Source organism: Corvus moneduloides, chromosome 10 (genome assembly GCF_009650955.1).
Source record: "Corvus moneduloides isolate bCorMon1 chromosome 10, bCorMon1.pri, whole genome shotgun sequence".
Taxonomy (NCBI): Eukaryota; Metazoa; Chordata; class Aves; order Passeriformes; family Corvidae; genus Corvus; species Corvus moneduloides.
The window spans coordinates 17,493,402-17,511,719 of record NC_045485.1 but is presented as its reverse complement, the minus strand read 5'-3'; the positions used below and the strand labels follow the sequence as shown (position 1 = coordinate 17,511,719).

Here is an 18,318-nt window from a genome sequence, read left to right as displayed (position 1 = left end):
TTAGTTCCTGACCCTCTCACCAGCTGTGGAGTCAATTCATCTACTTTGTGCCTTGGTAAAAACAAAACATTCCCCTCCCTCACGGGCTTACTGGGGTCTCTTGCCTGTGGTGAGATGTTCAGATGATATGGCAAAGCCTTAGCCTTTCCTGAAATGGGCTCAGTGTTGGAGCAGCCTTTGAGCAGGAAGGGGTTAAGGGGGATTGTGTTCTCCCTTGCCAGGAAAGGCTGCAGCCGTCAGGGACATTGCCAAGTGCAGAGCATGGCTTTTCCCAGCCTTGGGGGGATGAAGTAATTCCCCAGCAAGTGTTGTTCTGTCTTTTATCTCTGTGAGAAGAGTGGCCCCCGTGGGAGCAGGGGAGCTTCCAGAGCGCCCTGGGAAGCCGTGGAGCAGCAGGCTCCTGGCAGAGGCAGGGCACTGCCTGCATGATGCCTGCACAGGAGCCTGGGTAGCAGGAAGGGCTCGTGGTGCCTCACAGGATTCCTCAGGGTCAGGCTTCCCCCTTCCCAGGTCACCCAAGGAGGGGACCTTGCATTTTTATTGAAAGGAGCTCGCTCCTGCTATGGCTTCAAAAGTGTCCCTGAGCCACTCAAGGCTGTCACTGGGATGTGCCCCTTGGTAGAACCACTCAGCAGGACAACTCTTCCCTCTGAGCTCATGGAATTGCTATTTGTCACACCCTTTCTCTCTGGCTTTGGGAAAATGGGGCTGGAGCTGTGTTCAGTGTTGGGTTTTAGCAAGAGCTTGGCTAGAGCAGGATTCCTTTGCATGGGATCCTGCTCAGAGGAAGGTGAGCCTACCAGGTGTACCCAAGCAGTCCTGCCTGTCACCACTCCAAACATACTCTTATGCAGCAAACACAGCTCCCTGCCTTTAATCTGTGCTCTGTGGTCAACTATTCCCCTTCCTTTTCCCTTCCATTTTCTGTTGGAGATCAGGAGCAGACAGAAGTCAGGGCTAAAGTCAGGAGCCAGCAGGGGTTTGTGTTGCAAGATCACCTCCTTATCTTTCAGGAACAGCAAAAGTCATGCTGAAGCAAGTTGTAAAGCCCAAGAGAGGAGGAAAAGGGCAGGCGGTGCTGGAGAAAGCTGCTCAATGCCTTTGTGCATCGAACACAGTAATTTTTCACAACTCTGGGCAGACATTCTTGTGCTAAAGGGGCAGAACTAATGGTGACTGTGTTCCTTCTGCTGTGAGGAGGACATGGTTGTCTGAAATCAAGGATCTCATGAACATGTGTTGTATTGGACTCCAAGAGGCTGATTTTGCTCTCCAATGCCAGACCGCTTAATTTCCATGCCTCAGTTTCCCTACTGCTAAATGTAAGTGCTGGAGCAGCAGACCCAGTTCCTGAGCGCTGACCCGACCTGAGGCTGCTGTCTGGAGTGTTTGGCCCCCGTGGACCTGGTGAGAGACTTCCAGGTCTACTCCAGAGTTTGAAATTCATCCGTTCTGTCAAATCAGCCATTTTACATCAGAAATTTCTCTCTGGATGGCACAGTGCTGATGACAGGTTATGAGATATGTGTGCTGTGGGGCTCCAGGTACAGCTTTTTATACTAGGTGTTAAGTTGATGAAGACAGCACGATAAATGTTTAGTTTATTACCAGTTTGTGTGTTACTGTTACCAGAGGGCTGAAAGCTGCACAGCTTATTACAGTTGAAGTTGCAGCTTAAAAGCAGCAGTTAAAATAACAATACCCAGTTTTCATAGAGCTGTTTATCTCTGGATCTCTATTTGGACAGGGGAACTGGCCACTTAGGATCAGATCCAAAAAGGTACTTTAGTATCTGACTTATGCTCTGACAGAAATTAGAGGAGGGCTGGTCATGAAATACCTTTGTGATAGATCTGGCATTTTCTTGTGATTTCTGTTTTCCCATCTAGATCCGTCATATTCGGATTCACAGAAGGGCTGTGGGGAGGTAGGGGGAAGGAAATTTAAACTCTTTTCTTATTAACTGGAATGCCTTTTTTTAGAGAAAAAAGGAAAGAAAAGGAAATATTTATTTTTAAAGGAGTGTGTTTGGGCTGGGGAAGAGTTGTGTTGGGAAGTTCCCCTTTGGCTGCAGCTGGGGAAGGCGAGGACTTCTTCCCAGAATGGTGGTGAGGGCGCGGCAATGGCGTGTTTGACAAATAAGGACATGAGCGAAGAGCCTTTTGCCACGTTGGCCTGGGCTCAGTTTAAAAGAGAAAGAAAAAAAAATTCTGGACGGGAAGAAAAATGAAATCACTGTTTGTCAAAGGGAAATAGATAGATCTGGGAGGGAGGGAGGCAGATTTTTATTATGCTTTTGCCTTCTAGTTTCAAAACAGGCATTCTGCCCAGGCCAGGGAAAGCAAAAGTGAAAAACTCTCATCAGCCACCTCTCAAGTACCCTGTTTTCTCTCAGAGAGGGACCCTCACTCATGGCTCTGGCAATTTCTTCCTTCCTTGCCAGGCAGGGCTGTGCAGGGATGAGAACTGCACAGCTGTGTGAAAAGCCAGTCCTTGCCCCATGCCATGTCCTTGGGAAGGCTGTCTCGGGAGTCAAAGCTACTGGCTTTGAAATGACCAATTCTCTTTAAAGGAGAGGGTCAGAGCCCAGCATTTCATGCTGGGCCAGGACCTGGGTGGCTCAAAGCAGATGTGACCCTCAGCCACCATCTTGTCAAGGGCCACCTTGGGAAAACGTCCATTTACAGATCTCTACTAATTACCTGCACGTGCTGCATCTGCAGATGGGTCTGATTTTCTTTTGGGATCTGAGACGCTACCACAGCATGGGAAGGAGAGGATTGTGTTGAGCTGGGATGGCACCTCTTTCCCAGCAAGCCCCAGCTGTTATCAGTGTGTTTTCTATTGACAGGCCACAAAACACTTTACAAAAGAAATACCACTCTCTTCCTGATAAGGAAGGTGGAGCAGGGAAAGTGCTTTGCCTAGATCATCAGGCTGACCAGTAGCAGGCTAAAAATAAGACCAAGATCTCCTGCATCCCATCGCAATTCTGCCTGCTACTCAGCAGGCCTCATTACTGTAATAACTGCCAATTAATGACTAAACACCGTCAGTGCCTGAATGCGGGAAGAACTTGGGATGTATCAAAGCGAATGTGAAGAAGTGGCTTTATGTTGGTGGTTAAAGTGAAGAAACAATCCAACTTTGAACAGTTGCATAAAGTGCAATATTAAGAATTTTAATATACCAGTTCTTGTTATAAACATCTATGCTCGGAGGGGCTGCAGGGTTGCAGCTACATGGGCAGGGAACTATTCCCACATTCAGAGCTGCTGAACTCACAGGTCGTACCGTCCTGTTATGGTGTGCAGAAAATCAGCCAAAGGGCTCAAATTCCTATTGCCAAGGAATTTTGGACGGAGAAAAGCTGAAGCGCATTCTGGAGGCGTGTGCGCCTTGCTCCGCGAGGCTGTTCCGAGGAGACCTGTCTCACTTCTCCTGAGTGCTCACGCCGGGGAGAAGGTGGGAATGTGGGAATGTGTTGATAGCTGCGAGAAGCAAGAGCCTCATCCTTGTTATGGAAGAGGCTGCCAGGTGTTTCACTGTCTGACTCTGCTCCCCGCGAGCGGCGGCGGTGGTGCCTCTGTGGGCGCTGACTCACCGGCTGAAGGAACAGCCAGAACAGAGGAATTGTTGGTTTTGTTTGTTTTTTATTTTTTAAATTTATTTCTTAATTTTGGGTGCACATCTTGGCAAATAGCCAGGGAGGAAAGAGCATGAATTTTGCTGAGGGGGTTGCTGCCTTAAATAGCTCATATCCTGTTCAGAGGCTGGGCTCTGCCTGTTGGTGCTGGGTTTGCTTTAAATCACCTGTCTTTTAATGTCTGGAGAAGCTGAAAAGGCCACAGAGATCAGAACATGTGTTCAGCCTCCCTCTAGTGCTAGATTTTGTTAATCATCAGGATTATTGGCCTGGCTGTAGGTGCTTGCTGGTGAGGAATGTTGGTACCACAGGGCAGCTCTCGCTGCTGGTGGAGCCGCCTGACTCCAGGAGGGACCAGTAGCTCCCAAAAACTGTAAATAAAGCCACAGTCTGTATGCATTGCTTGCCATTCAAGATCCAGCTTTTGCAGATTTCTGTGACTTTTAACCTGATTTATTAAAATACACGTGATAAGCATCTGCCTTTTATCTAAATTGAAGCTGTTTCCAACAGTATAAATAAATTACCTGGTAATGTTAACCCTCTTACTCAAACCTTGGGTTTGCAGGAATGCTTTTCATCTGTTTCCTTCCTGCCTTCCTCATGTGTTTGAGAAACAGGAATATGCTGTGCTCTAAGTTAGACTTAAACAAATACCATGTATGTTCTCTGAATGTTTAAATGCTCACTGGGTCTCTACAGGTTTGCTCTATAATATGTGTTTGCTCTATAGTCGGGGTTTCTAGGATCCAAGGTGAGAAAAATCAGTCATATAACATCTGTATATGTTGATTAATATTGGGATGCATGAGAGATAAAATGCACGCATTTCTTATATGTGTATATATTTATATATTTACACCCTACAGATACATGTACAAGGAATGAATCATGAGTGGGAACGCAGAGCAGACCTTCACATTATTGGGGAAAAGCATGCACATTTTATCCCTGCTGCTTTTTTATCCCTTTTTTGTGGGTAGCATGACCAGTAGATCCAGGATCACAAGAGAAAAGGAACACTGAGCACTTCCTTTAGGCAGCTCTTGATGCATCCCATCTTATATGCATGTTTATTTTACAATGCCAAACCACATTCTATTTTAAATCTTTAATGAACCTCTGTTCCCATCCATGTAACTTTCCAATCCTTACTCTCTTCAGAATAGACAAAGATGCTTATTATAAACCACAAATTTTACTGAAAGGGTAAACTGGAAAAGTTTTAATTGTGCAGTGCAAGCCTGCCATTCATCTCCCTGCCTGGCTATTAATATCTTGGCAATGTTAAAATGCAGCACAGCCTTTAATAGCTGAACCTCTCAGCAAGGACTACAAAGTAAGCAAGGACCCAAACAGTTAACTGTGCTCATTATTTTCATCATGCTTATTACTGTGTAATTTAATGTATTTGTTATGTTATTGTTTAATACAGTCACCCAGCACACAGGATGTGCCAGGACCTGCACACTTGTGCCTTCTTTGGGAGGAGAGCTCTGTGGCTGAGGCTGGGAGATCCTTTCAGAGATGAAACAGGGCAGCTTTTGATAATCTTCCATACAGCAGGTGATGAGGTGAAGGAACAGAAGAAAGCAAAAGTGTGGTACAAATCGTGTGAAATAAAGATATGGGACCTTCAAAAAAGTTGTGAGAGGAAACAGAAAGGTCAGAAATGTTGCTGCTTATGATGGTCAGAGCTGATCAAGGTAAATCCATCCCAGGTTAAGACACAGTACATGTGCCAGCTTGGGTCCAACAGAAGGCTGTGCTCCCCCAGTGCTGTGCCCAAGGATCAAGCCCGGGTGGACATCTCCTTGGTCCTGTGGACACATCTCTGTGGGACACTGTCACACTGCAAATGCTGGAGTCAGCCACAGCTGCCACCTGCAGAGAGGTTATCTGTAACCTGGATTATACCCATGGATAATAGAGACATGAATGTGGAAAGTAATAATGGAGGCATGGAGAGCCTGCAGAGAAGGCAGGCAATTTTGTTCCGTCAGAGCTTGGGCGGTGAGAGACAAAACCCAAGCAAATACCTCATTGTATCCGACATAGAATTATTGAAACAGAGGGAAAATAAAAAGATAATGAAGATGTGGGAATTCTCCTATCAAAGCAGATGAGCGGCATGATGGGACAGAGTGAAGTAACATGACCAATGCAGAAGTTTCTGTTCTTCTCATTTCTGAGTGCTATTCAAGTCTGCTGTTGGATTAGCAGGTCCTAGGAAAAATCTCTTGCAAGATGGGTTGTTCTTGTCTCAGATCCTGGGTAGCCTGTGTTGCATTAGGGAGCTATAATGCAGCAGCAAGAATAAAACAAACAGACTGTCAGTAACAGGAAGGAATGCTAAAAACTGCAGCAGACAAATTATTGTGCCTTTTCTGTGAAGCTGGCTGGGATTGGAAGATGTGGTTTAGAAAGTCAAAGTCTTTCCATGCATCTTGGGCATGGTGGTAGTCTGGAATGTGACAGAGCAGAGTCAGATTCCCACCTTGGGTTTGGTGCTTTAAGTATTATGATGCTGTGCAGTGTAGAAAAGAGCTTTGGCCAAACAAGATGAAAGGAAATAGAGCTCTGATTGAAGAATCCAGTTGTGGCCTAAATTCAGTCTTAGAGCCCTGGAGTTTTTCAAAGAGTAGGGCAAACTTCATCCTATTTTGATGAAAATTTTATCTGGCAGCAATGAGATGTGGATATGGAGAAGTTGTGAAAGCATCTAATTTCCAAGAATGGAAGTGGCTGAAATGCAGGTTCCTGTCTCTGTTTTTCAGCTTCCATTGCTGGTGAAAAACAGCTTCAGCTGCCATGAAGGGTGGTTTTGTTGTTAGAAAATGTTGCCTCTGTGAGGAGTGTGTGCCACAGTGGCTGAGCAAGCTGCAAGGTGGTAGAAATACCAGTGAGAAGTGTTGCAGCCAGAGCTGAAGGAATTTGTTCCAGACATGATTTTAAGTGTTTGCTACCATAAAACTCCATCTTTGAAGGACCATTCTCCACAATTGTATTTTTCAGTTTGGTTTGCTGATTAAAATGCAGGATGTTGATTAGCTTTAACACACAACAGGTAAGGAAGAGCATCTGGAAAACATCATGGGGTGGTTTTAATATTGGTTTTAATGGTGAGAGAAGTAAAATATAAATGTTTGGAAAAGCTGTAGCAACTCTCAAGTGTTGCTGAAGCCAGTAAGCGACAAAGGTGCTTTACAAACTCTTTTCATTCAACAGTCCTGAGGTACAACTCCTTCCCTCTCCATCTCCTCATCCCCACATCTCTCTTTTGCCATGGAAACAGTCTCATGTCTTGTCACGTTAAAGGTCTGGCCTTCCTCTTCAGTTCCTGAGTTGTTCTCCCCTTCCTCCCCCTGTCTCTGGCTCTGCAAATTCCTCCAGTTCAGCCCTGCAGTCCTCCTCTCTGTGTGTTCCTAAGGGATGCCACTGCCCAGGTCTGCAGATACCCGGGTGTCCCACGGTGGTGGTAGGGCTGCCCTCAGGGAGCAGCGAGTGGTCAGTTCTGAGGTCGGGTGAGCCTCTTTAAGACACTTAGGTAAGGAACACATTTTCAGTGCAGAAGTTTGGTTTCTGTGGCTGTGTTGGCCCCAAGCAGAGATACAGTTAAAAGCTGTTTTCCTGAAGTCTAATGTGTGCTGAGGGCACCACCTTTTCTGATGCATGGATTCTAATTGAAAGACAGCACTTTACGTTCATTTATCTGCATGTGGACAGTATCAAATTAAACTTTGGAGCTCGCCCAGGAGGGATCTGCACACTGTGGATTCCATCTTAGGGCAGCACAAATTATCCATTGTTCAGCTTTCTGTGTGATTTGGGTCCCTTTTCTTCAGCTGAGGTTCCCACTTAGGAGAGGTGTAGAACGTAGGGTGTCCAAACAAGGCAGTTGTTGTTAAAAAAGAAATAAAACCCCATGGTCAGCCAGCCAGATCCAATACCAGACACACAGCTGGCAGCCTTGAAGGAAATGTAGAAGTGGGCCTAATGGTTTGGAAAAGGAGATTGCAAATTTCTTGAAGGCAAGAACCTTCTTCAGTGAATCAGGCTGTGGGGTTTGCCCAGCTGAGGCCTGCCTTCCTCATGAACTGCAGCCACTGACCACCCCAAAAATGTATAGACTGAGGCAGAGTCCAGGTTTTCTTGTTCTCAGCTTTGAGACATATAGTAGATTTTTAACATGATTAATTTCCTCAGAAGCTAAACCCAAGCCATTGACTTTCATGTAGTTTTATACATCCATTTTGCTGACATTTTGCCAGATTCACTGGGAATCCTTGCAAATATTCTGGCACTCACCCCTTCCTATTACAGCAAAACAAGCAAACAAACTCAGAAGTAAGTTACATGTTTAATTTCTGGACCGAGTGCTTACTCAGGCTGTGAAAATTGACCAGCCAGTTTTAATTTTACTTTTTTTCTCATTGGTGATTTCCTAATAGCTTCACAGCCCATGCTCAGGAATGCTTTCTCAAATTCAGAGAAGCTTGGCTGTGTGTTTAAACTTCATTAAAGTTGATAGAACTTAAGCACACGTGTAAAATTAAGCATATGCTTATGTTTTATACAGTCTTTTTGCAGGTGACACAAACAGCTGCATATGAGTTTCCAATATGTGATTAAATTCCAGAAGGAGTTTTTAAAAACAGTTTTAGTCAACCTTAATTTTCTGAAATTGGTAGCTTTAACAAAACCTATCTTTTTTGATTTAAATTGCCTGAGACGTGTGCCTTTTAAAAAGCTTTTTATTTTACTGTCACAATATGCAGTCTTGTGTGGGATAGAGTTTGTTCATGTAAATTTAATTTCCAGTTAAAGTGGTGCAAACACAAAGTGATGTCAATAGATCTTTATGGAGTGGCAGAGCTGTTTCTTTCTCACCTCTGTCGAGGTGAGGGCCAGGCAGAGCCATTAAGTTGTCAGCTGTCCCCTTCTGCCTATTGTGGATCACAAAGCATTGCCTGGTCACCCAGGGAGACCAAAGGCATCCAGCCTTGATCCACAGACATCAAGAGGTGGAGAAATCTTGGAAGTTTGTTTTAACATTCAATTGCCTGCAGTATTACACATAAATCTCTGTATTTTTAAATGGAATTTCCTTACCTTTGGCTTCCTGACTGCTGTGTTTTTCTGTTTTGCTAGATTGGACAGTTTTGTGGTATCTAGCATTTTCATTTTGTGAAGCTCTTTAGATATTGCTATTGAGCTACTCAATCTCCTTTGTAGGTGAAACAGAGTGAGCTCTCTACATGTCTCCTTTTCAACTGTTTTCTGCTTTTTTGGGGCGTCTCAAGTTCCTAAACTGCTGCCTCCCATACTGGACACAATATGTGCCAGATTCACCCCAAGTGTTGAAAGAAGTAAAATCACCTTCAGCTCTGTGCTTCCCTTGTGCCTGGCAGGAGATGGTGTTTGGTGTGGTTTTCCCCTCTGGGATATAAATCCAGTGTCGTGGGGCTGGGTGTGGCAGATTGCCTTGTGCACAGGTGTGTGTAATTCGTGGCTTGTCAGACACATCCCGTGCTGTCTGAGGCATCCACCTCTTACCTCTTTTCTTATGCCAGAAGAGGAAAGATGAAGATCGCCACTTGGCCAAGATGTGAAGATGAAGGGAGTTTCTGCTCTTTGACATCACATTGCATCTTTTAAAAATGTAACATTCATGTCATATGAGTCAGTGGGAAGGTCTTCCATTATTGCAGTGGACACTTAATGAGCTGTTTGGTTTCTACATTGATTAAACTTTGCTGCTGTATTGGGGTAATTGGCTGCTCTTTGGTTATGGTTCCCCTTGGAGGCAGATGATGAAATATCCGCTGTGTTCTCCTATTTCTCAGTTTTTCTGTAAGCAGCAATACTCTGTGGGGAACATCAGCTCTGCTTGATGGCTAATTAAACACTAATTTGTAACGATATTGGAGCAGATTTTAAGTTGGGAGTGCGCAAAGAAAGGGGAAACTTTTAACAGTCACCATAATTGTCAATAACGAGTCCTAATGTAATTGCATTAATTAAAGGAAAAGGGATATATTCCCTGCTGCTATAAAGTTAGTTAAAGTCAGTGAAAGTTGTGCTGGGTCAAAAATATTTCATGGCCAGCTGTTCTTGCCCTGTGGACAGACAAGTAGTGCTGTCCTGACCAAAGTGTAAAGAAAAAATTATATAGCCCAGTTCTTATTGTGTATTCTGCTGATGAACAGGAATGTTTCACAAATTCAATTTAATTCCCAAGGACGAGTAATTGTAACTCCACCCGGAGAATATTAAATTGCCTTAATGGAAAAATAAACTGGTTTTATTCTCCCCCTTCTCTCCCCACCTTCCCCATTCAGTTTTCAAATAACTTTATGTGCCTCCTTAGTTTATTAATACACTTCTCATCTTGCTGCTGATTTTGCATCTGGTAGCACTTAGCACAGACAAGACTCCCAAAGCTTTTGATCAGACATGTTAAGTAAACTCTCAGGACTGTCAGGTCTGCTGCTCTGGCAGATGTAGGCTCATGGGACGACTCCTCTCTCTTGCTCCCCTGACTGTTCCTTATCAAATCCATCCTGTTGCTTTCATGTGCTGAGGATCATGGTGCCTTTCCCCACGTACTCTCTGGCCCACAATGTGAAGATCCTCTGGTCAACAGAAAGGCATTTGTCATTGTGCTGGTTTTCAGTGTAGAGGCTCAGAGAAGCACTGCACTTTTAAAAGCCCCATTTAGCCAACCTCAACATTTCCAGGACCTCATTCCATGAGCAAAACACAGCAGTGGGAAACCCACAAAAGCTGGGTGCAGGTTTAAATGCCTGAGGTGGAGGTGTCAGCCTGTGATGCAGCAGGGAGCTGGGTAACACCATTCTGAGGCAGAGCAGATGGAGCTGAGGGGGCCTGACAGCACAGGACCTCTGTGTTGGCATCGGCAGTTTCAGGGCACCTAGAAGCGCACTCCTGGGCTGCAAGGAGGATCTTGCTGAGTGCTATTTGCTGTATCTTCTTTGTTTCTGTTCCATAATTGCCTTCTGTTGTCCTCAGAGGTGGCAGAGGGACAGGGAGTGTTGCAGATCTTCTCGTGGTCTGTTGTCCATGTCCCATCAAATCAACCAGTTATCCACTGCTGCTGTTTGATCCAGGGTTTCAGCAGAGTGTGCCCCAGGCCATGGATCCTGTTGGCTAGACTTCTATGATGCACTTCCATCCTTTTTTTATTTCTGCTTGTTCATCTAATAACCATGGCCAAATCCTCTTGAGAATTCTGGGCTAACCATGGGTGTTTGTGGCAAAACCTTCCCTCCAGTGTTAGGGGCAGGAGCTGCTGGAAGGGAATGTAGTCCTGGATTACTCTACTGCTCATCCACACTGGTGGCATCCTGCCCCCACCAAGGTGCTGGTGTTGGGATTGGGGCCCTGGTCAGCATAAGCAGAGAACAACAGCTTATTAAAACAGTGATTGAAGATGACCATGGGCCCCACTGGCCCTCAGTCCAGTTGCTCGTCACGGCAGTGGCTCAAATCCAGCCTTCTGGTCATGTGAAATTGGGGCCATTCTGCAACGAAATTGCAGCTGGAGCTTGGATGGTTTGGACAGGGGTTTGTTGTCTTCTGGCATGTTTTGTCAGGTCTTGGATGGCAATTACAGAGGATGAAATGTCCTTTAAGGAGCTGACTTGGCCCAGTGGATTAATGTCTTCATCTGGTGACCTGGAGAAGCTTGGTTGTATCTCCAATTTTCAGCACCTCGCTCCCACCCCTCTATCTGCATTCCCTTCCCAGAGCTGGTATCCCATTGACAGTAAGTTCCTTGGGATAAGGATGTTTCCTGGGTATTGTATGTGAGCAGTGCCTGTCACACTGATCTCTAGGGAAATATAAATCTTTATTATCATACAGATTCATAACTGCAGCAAAGTCTTTGTTTTCTTTCATCTGTGCGTCCCAGGAGGCTGAGTGCAGTTGGCTGTGATTTCGGTTGTGTCTGCTAAAAGAAAGGAAGAAATGGGCTTCCAGGTGTTGGTCCAAACCCTGGCACCTAGGGCTGTGGTCAGATATTTACCTACAGATTCTGGAATGTACCCACCAGCAGAGGTGACTCCTAGCAGGTGTCAGCAGGTGGATAGAAAAGGCAAGTGGAGACTTCATATGAATGTCTCTAGAGCCAAATCAATCACTAGTGACCAGAGAAAAATGTAAAAGGGACGCACAGAACATTTTTTTTTATATTATGTATCTTGGAGTTTTCTTCCATGTGTTTCTCCTGCTGCTTTTGAAATCCATGTAAACTCATAGCAACCACAGTGTCTTGCAGCAGAAGTAGCTCTGCAGCTTAGCAGAGTGTTGTGTGACAAAACACCTACCCCCTTTTCTTTGTTTTGAGACTGGTGCTTTCTAGTTTCATGCTTTCTTCTGTTATCTGCTTTCTCTATATTTTTCTTTTTTAAAATGTTTTTATTATTTGTCCTTTTCATAAGCTTCCTACACCACAGTGAGTTTTTAAGTCAGTTGTTAAGGTTTTGCAAGGTGTCTCCTAGCAATGCTTAACAAATAACTTTCCTTCATCTGCTTGTTTGTTTGCCCCAGCTGAAAGCCCCTGCAGTTCTTTACCACACCTTGTTGCTTCAGAAATGAGTTCCATCTGGATGCCCAATGCTGTTTGTGTTTTCCATGAGTGGAAAAATTGAATGTGGGACCATGGCTACCCCAGAATAATCACTGTAGGTATGGCTGAGCGCAGCTCCTTTCACCCCACTGTGCCTCCTGCAGTTTGCTGTGGCACAGCTGCTGGTATGAGCTTTGCCAAGGGAAGATGTTTGGCACATTTATTGGCCCTTTTGGGGGCCATATAGGCTGGCATTTAGTAGATGATCACTGCTACCCATTTAAGCCCTGTTCCAAGTAGGCCCAGCCTGCTTCCTACAGTGAAATCCTCAAAAGTGGCAGGAGCTAAAGAAACATTGCTCAGTTAAATGACAGTGGTGTCTGAGAGACACCAAATGGTGCCTTTGAACAGCCCTCTTTAAACTTTTGAAGTGTTTTCCTTTGCTCCTGCTAATATGCAGCAACACAAACCAGGTAAAACTATTCTGTGCCTGAAAGAAAAGAAAGAGCAAGGGGAAAAAATAAATCAAAACCTAGCTTCTCTTTGGCTTTTATCCTTGATGTCATCAAAAGACTAAAAAGGATATTTCAGGCCTGGCTTCAGCCTGATGGAACAGCAGGGAAGTTCTTTTCTATTAGATCCTTGATACAATCACATCTGGTGAAATCACTGTGGTCACATCTGCTGAAATCTTCCATCATTTCAGATTTGTTTCAAAAGACTCAATCTTTCTGTTTTTAAAGGGTACGACTTCTTTTCCAGCCCTCCTTGGTGCCTGGAATGGAGATTAGGCATCAATCAAGCATTGCAGACCCCCCTTGCCCTGAGTGCTGTAGTCAGCTCTTGTCTCCATGTGTGTGCGTGGGGGGGCAGCCTCTTGGGACTGTTTAAATTTACATTAGGGAATTTGAAAGAAAATGCTTACACTTTTCTGCAGGCTTAGGGTAGAATAGACACAGCAATCTTAAGGGTGCTTCATATTCCTGATAGATGACCTCCAGTATGCATCTTTTTTGCCACTGCAATGTCTTTTGGGGCTTTAGATGGTTTTTGTGACCTTGGAAAGAAGAATGAATAAGAGACGAGGTAGCAGGGGTGTGTGTCTGAAAAGCACCTTGCCTCTGGCAGTGATATTGCTAGAGAAAGTGCAAAGAAAGGAAAAAAAAGGAAAAACTAAACACAACCCCTGGCCTGAAGTATAGCAAGACTGAATCACTTCCTTTCTTCTCCCTGGCTAGCATTTATCACAGTCTCTTCTTGTAAGTACAGTGGATACCATTGAAATCAAACACTTTTCTGTCCCTCACCTGTCCCCAGCTAAAACAGGAAATAAGAGCCGCATCCTTCTAAGGATGCATCTCTGTCTAAGCCCAGTGCCCAAGGCCATGGAGCTTAAGGAGAGGCTCACTCCTGTTTTATTTGCTCTTCCCACCACCTCAGTGCCTGTCCCAGAATTACGACAGCCTGCAGAGCGTGCTGGGTGGCTGCCATGGGTGCAGCCTGGTGGAAGCAGCCAGTGGGCACTGAATTTATCAGCTCTACCACTGCATCTGTGGCTCACTGGCTTTTGCTGGAGGAAAAGACAGTAAGGTCTGTCAGGGCAGAAGTCCTTTTGTACAGTCTACTTGCTCCCAACTCCTGATTTGCCTAAATTCCACTTTCTCCTCTTGTTACCTTAATCCTTCCTTTGCCCCAGAAGGCTTTCCTGCTTTTCCCTGTTCTTGGATGTGTAAATGCAAAATGCAAGAGGTGTTGATGTGTTACAGCTCAAAGAGAGCTCCCAAGCACCTCAGGCTCCCAGTTAAACCAATGTAACAGGAGCAGGAGGCACTGTGGGCCCCCAGCTTTGTTTTAAGTCATTAGCTGTGACCTTTCCTAATATCCATGGTGTTCATCTGCAGTCTTTCACTTGTGAGTTAGGAGGTTATCAGTGACCTGTGATAGCACGGCGTGTGGAGCGAGCTGATGCTGCAAGGAAGGTTGTGTGTTTAGCTGCAGCTCTGCTGTCTTGGATGTGTCTGCACAGATAAACCAGCACTACATTTCCCACTAACGACAGCTCACATTCCTGGGACACAGTTCAGAGGATGAGCTGGCCACAGCGCTCAGGAAACATGCACATGTGCTGAGCTCAACCTCTGTTAGACAAGACTTTTGGGGTGGATGGAGAGATGGTGGATATTGATGCTGGAAAATGGCACTGCACTGAGCAAAGTCCTGATGCTCCCAAAGTATTCAGGGGTTTGGCCATTGCCTTGTGTTGGTAGAAAATATACACTGGGGCTCTGGAGTTACTTGTAACCTGCTGCACATGTCAGCAGGTCACTGCTGCAAAGCCACCCTCCATGTTTCCCTGACAAAGCAACACCACCTGGCATCTGTGATTTGGTTCAGAGGCCAACCTGGCAGCCCACATTGCATCTCTCATCCCAGGGGCTAATGCCTGGCCTGAGCTACAGCCCTTCAGGGCAGCAAACAGGGCATGGAGAGGGGAAAACAGAATAAAAGAGAGATGGCTGGGCCTGGGTAGGGAAAGGAATTTGGAGCAGGAGCTAGGGAGGACATCTGGGAACCAGATTCTTCTTTTTGAGCCCACTGCAAGGAGCTGGCTTGGTTAAATGAGAGACGTTATTGTTTCTCTGCTGAAAGCTGCAAAATATGATAAGAGAAGTTGGTCTAGGGTTGTAGGAAGAGGTGACATCTAGGGAAATCATTGTGCTTTTCACATCTTTTAACTTGGTGAATAGTCTTACCACCCTTTTGGCACAGTGAGGCAAAATTTGAGACCCTGTGTTGACCTCTGCACTGCATATTCTGTAATGAATGTTCCTTAGAGTGGTGCGGGGGGACCTGTGGCACTGACTGCTGTTGGCTTGTAGGATTAGCAAAAGTAAAGCAAATTTCTGCCAGAGCAGAGTGGGTTAATGGGGCTTGGGAGTGGATTACCATCAGAGCTGCTCTGAGCTAGACACCAGAAATTCAGGGGCAGACAAACAAGCCAAGCAGTGAAGAAGCTCTCTGCTGTTTTTCTCTCTTTTAACTCACAGCAGAGACTGAGCCAGGGGACAGGAGTGTAGGCGTTGTAGAAGTTCACGTGAGTGGATAGTCTCTGGCATGAGTAATTTGTTGGACTAGGTTGGCTTACGTTTGCTTTTTGTCGAACTCACGTTGGCTGAGCCAAAGATAGCATCCTTTTCCTTTTTAAACCCATTTTTCCATATTCTGCTGGCTGGAAGAGGGGGTGCACATGTCTGCAACAATGCCATAAATCCAGACAGAAATAGAATTAGCAGTTCCCTCTGGTTCCGGTGTTTGTATCTGCGGGGCTCTGAGCTTAACCAGCCTGGGCTCCTCGGACCAGAGCCGCGTCTGTGTGAACCTGTTGTGCCTTGGGACCTGAGCTTGGGTTTTGTTCCAGAACAATATCATAAAACTTTAATAGCAACGTCATGACAAAGTGCATGGGAAGAGGAATAACTTAACCCTCTCTTGCTAAAGCTGGTGTTGCAAGTGCTCCAGTTTGCCCATGCAGCAAATCCTTCCGTTGAATATGGAACACTGTGGGGAGAGAGAAAATTCAAGATTTGTGGGGATGGGGAAGAAAAAGCAAGCAGAAACCTGTCTGTGTGAGGATTACCATTTCTAAAATGTCTTTAAAGTCGGTTCCTGCCCCAGTAGGCCCTGGTGCACATCGGTAGTGTCATTCGTTGGCACTGTTGCACTGCATTATGCTCCTGCATTTGTGGAGTTGGGCTCTTAATCTATGCTGATTGTGTTTTAATTGAATAAATAAATCAGAGTCCAGAATCAATAGAGATGCTTCTACGCTATTTTATTTTGTTTTTCTAGGTTTCCTAAGGACATTTAACTTTTACAACCTTATAACTTGTTCTGCAGCATTTGCGAGTCAGCTGTTGCGTAATTGTTCTGGGGAGTGAGAACCTGGGAATAATATGGCCCAGAAATGCTAAGAAGCAGAAATGAAATTGGCTGATCTTCTCATCTACCACCATCCCTTCTCTCCAGGGTCAGGGTACCAAGCAGGTCCTGTGTGGACTCCAGTGTTATTCCTGGATCTGCCATTGGCTTGATTTATCACCTCACATGTTGGGGCCTTGGATGCCCTTTGCATCTCCCCTCTCCTTTCCAGGCTGACTTTTGGCTGTTTAACTTCACAATTCTCTGGAGTGGAGCAGTCACAGATTTTCTGTCTGAGAAGCCTGTGGCAGTTACAGGCCAACAACTGGAAGATGGAGAAAAACTGAACAAGAGCCATGGAGTGGAAAAGAAGTTGTACTTCTGCAGATTTAAAAATCCAGGTGCCTGCAGTTAGCCAGGAGTAATGGTCTGGGCTAATTCCTGTAAAAAATATTTAAAACAATAGTTTGGATGGAAAGACTTTGGCTCTATAGTAAAAATAGGCAAGAGTTGAGTTTGTAAGTATTTTCTAACCTGACTCTCAGCCTTTTAAATGGTGTGTTCTTCCATAAACCACACTGGAACTTCCATTTTCTTGTTAGTCAAGCCAAATTTATTGTAATCCAATAAGATTTAGTAATCATTAGGAACTAATGAATGCCTCAGCACATATAAGTTTGGCAGATCAGAGGCTGCCTTACTTTGCATAGCCTGTCTTTCTTTGACCAACTTGCCATTTATGTGTCAGATTGATGACTGGGGAGTTCTTTAAAACAGGTAATGATTGACTGCTCCTAAAATGAAATTTAAATAAGAACTATCTGCAACAGCCAGTGAGCCAAAGAAAATGGCAAATTTTTGGCTTGGAAAATTGAAGTAACTTGGTGAGAGTGAAGGCAAACAGAGCTGGATTGTCTGTGGGAAGGTGCTGGTATGGTCTGAACAGTCTTTGCAGTTGAAATTAGGTGAGTTGTTAGGTAATTCTTTAGTATTTTTATTATTGACCTCATCAAGCTCTGAATGAACTCTTCTGCATTGAGCTCTGTGGTTGCTTGTATATGGAGAGACCCTTTCTTGTCCGGGGGATTTGCAGATAAGTAAGACATGGAAGAACAGAAGAAAAATAACTCAAGTTTAGAAAAGACTTTCAGTGTAATATTTCATTTGACTCAAGAACTTTGGTTTCTGTGCATGCCCTGATGGTGGGCTGGCTCAGTGGGGCTTGCCCCTGGTACCTACTTTGCACATGGCAGAGATCCTCAGCTGGTTTTCTTAAATTTCCTGCTCCTAGTGGAGCTGCCTAATTCCCAAAGCACTGAAAATGTTGAGGAGGAAGATGCTTCCTGCCTTTACCTTCCTCTGTGCCCTGTTGAGAGGTCCTGCTGTTGGGTTGGGCTGTACAGCACCGAGGTCCTTCCAGAGATTTTGGACTAGGTTGATTTATCAAAAACAAAGCATGTGAATGAGTCCTCTTTTAAAATGCTTATTCTAGCGGGGATTGCAGTGCTGCCCTTGAACAGTGGCTTGGAGGTCACATGCTCTGCTGTGCTGCTGAGTTCTGGTTTTTACTTTTTGAGGTGGGTGATGTGGAGGTGAAAATTCATCATCCCTACCCTTCCAAGTGAGCGTCCCTACCAGCCTGGGTACAAATGGGACTGGGCGGTTTTGAAAACAGAAAGAAAGCAAAATGTGTTGAATTAGAAAGGGTTCTGGCCGCATGTTGGCATTTTCTCTGGGCGTGAGCTTTCCTGCTTAAAAGCCTTTCCACAAGGACCTTACTTATGTTATTTTGTGACTTCTTGTTGCAAATCACACCCTTCACCTTCAATCTGCTAGAAATGGATTGAACTTTTTCACTCCTCCTTGAAGGAGCTCATTTTTCTGATGGAATTTGTGAAGGAGTGTTGAATCAGACGGGTACACCTACCAAGAATTGATTTCAAATAAGAATAGGTGCACGTGGCCAGTCACTGGCTGCTGTGGCTTGTAGCTCTGTTCTGTTCATGCTTTGCCTGGGTTGAGGACATGGCAGAAGAGATGCTATCAGGATCCAGGTGCTCCAAGCCTGTCCTCAGCTCTGTTTTCCCAGACAAGTATCCTTCTAAAACACATCTTCTCCATCTTATGGTGTGGGGATGGTGTGACTCTTCACCTCCAAAGT

The 18,318-nt window shown here is 45.0% G+C and overlaps 1 protein-coding gene across 1 annotated transcript in view; it reads left to right on the top strand.

Annotated features, from left to right (window-relative positions):
• The window catches only part of LPP (LIM domain containing preferred translocation partner in lipoma), a 333,633-nt gene that overhangs the window by 148,586 nt on the left and 166,729 nt on the right, over nucleotides 1-18,318 (top strand).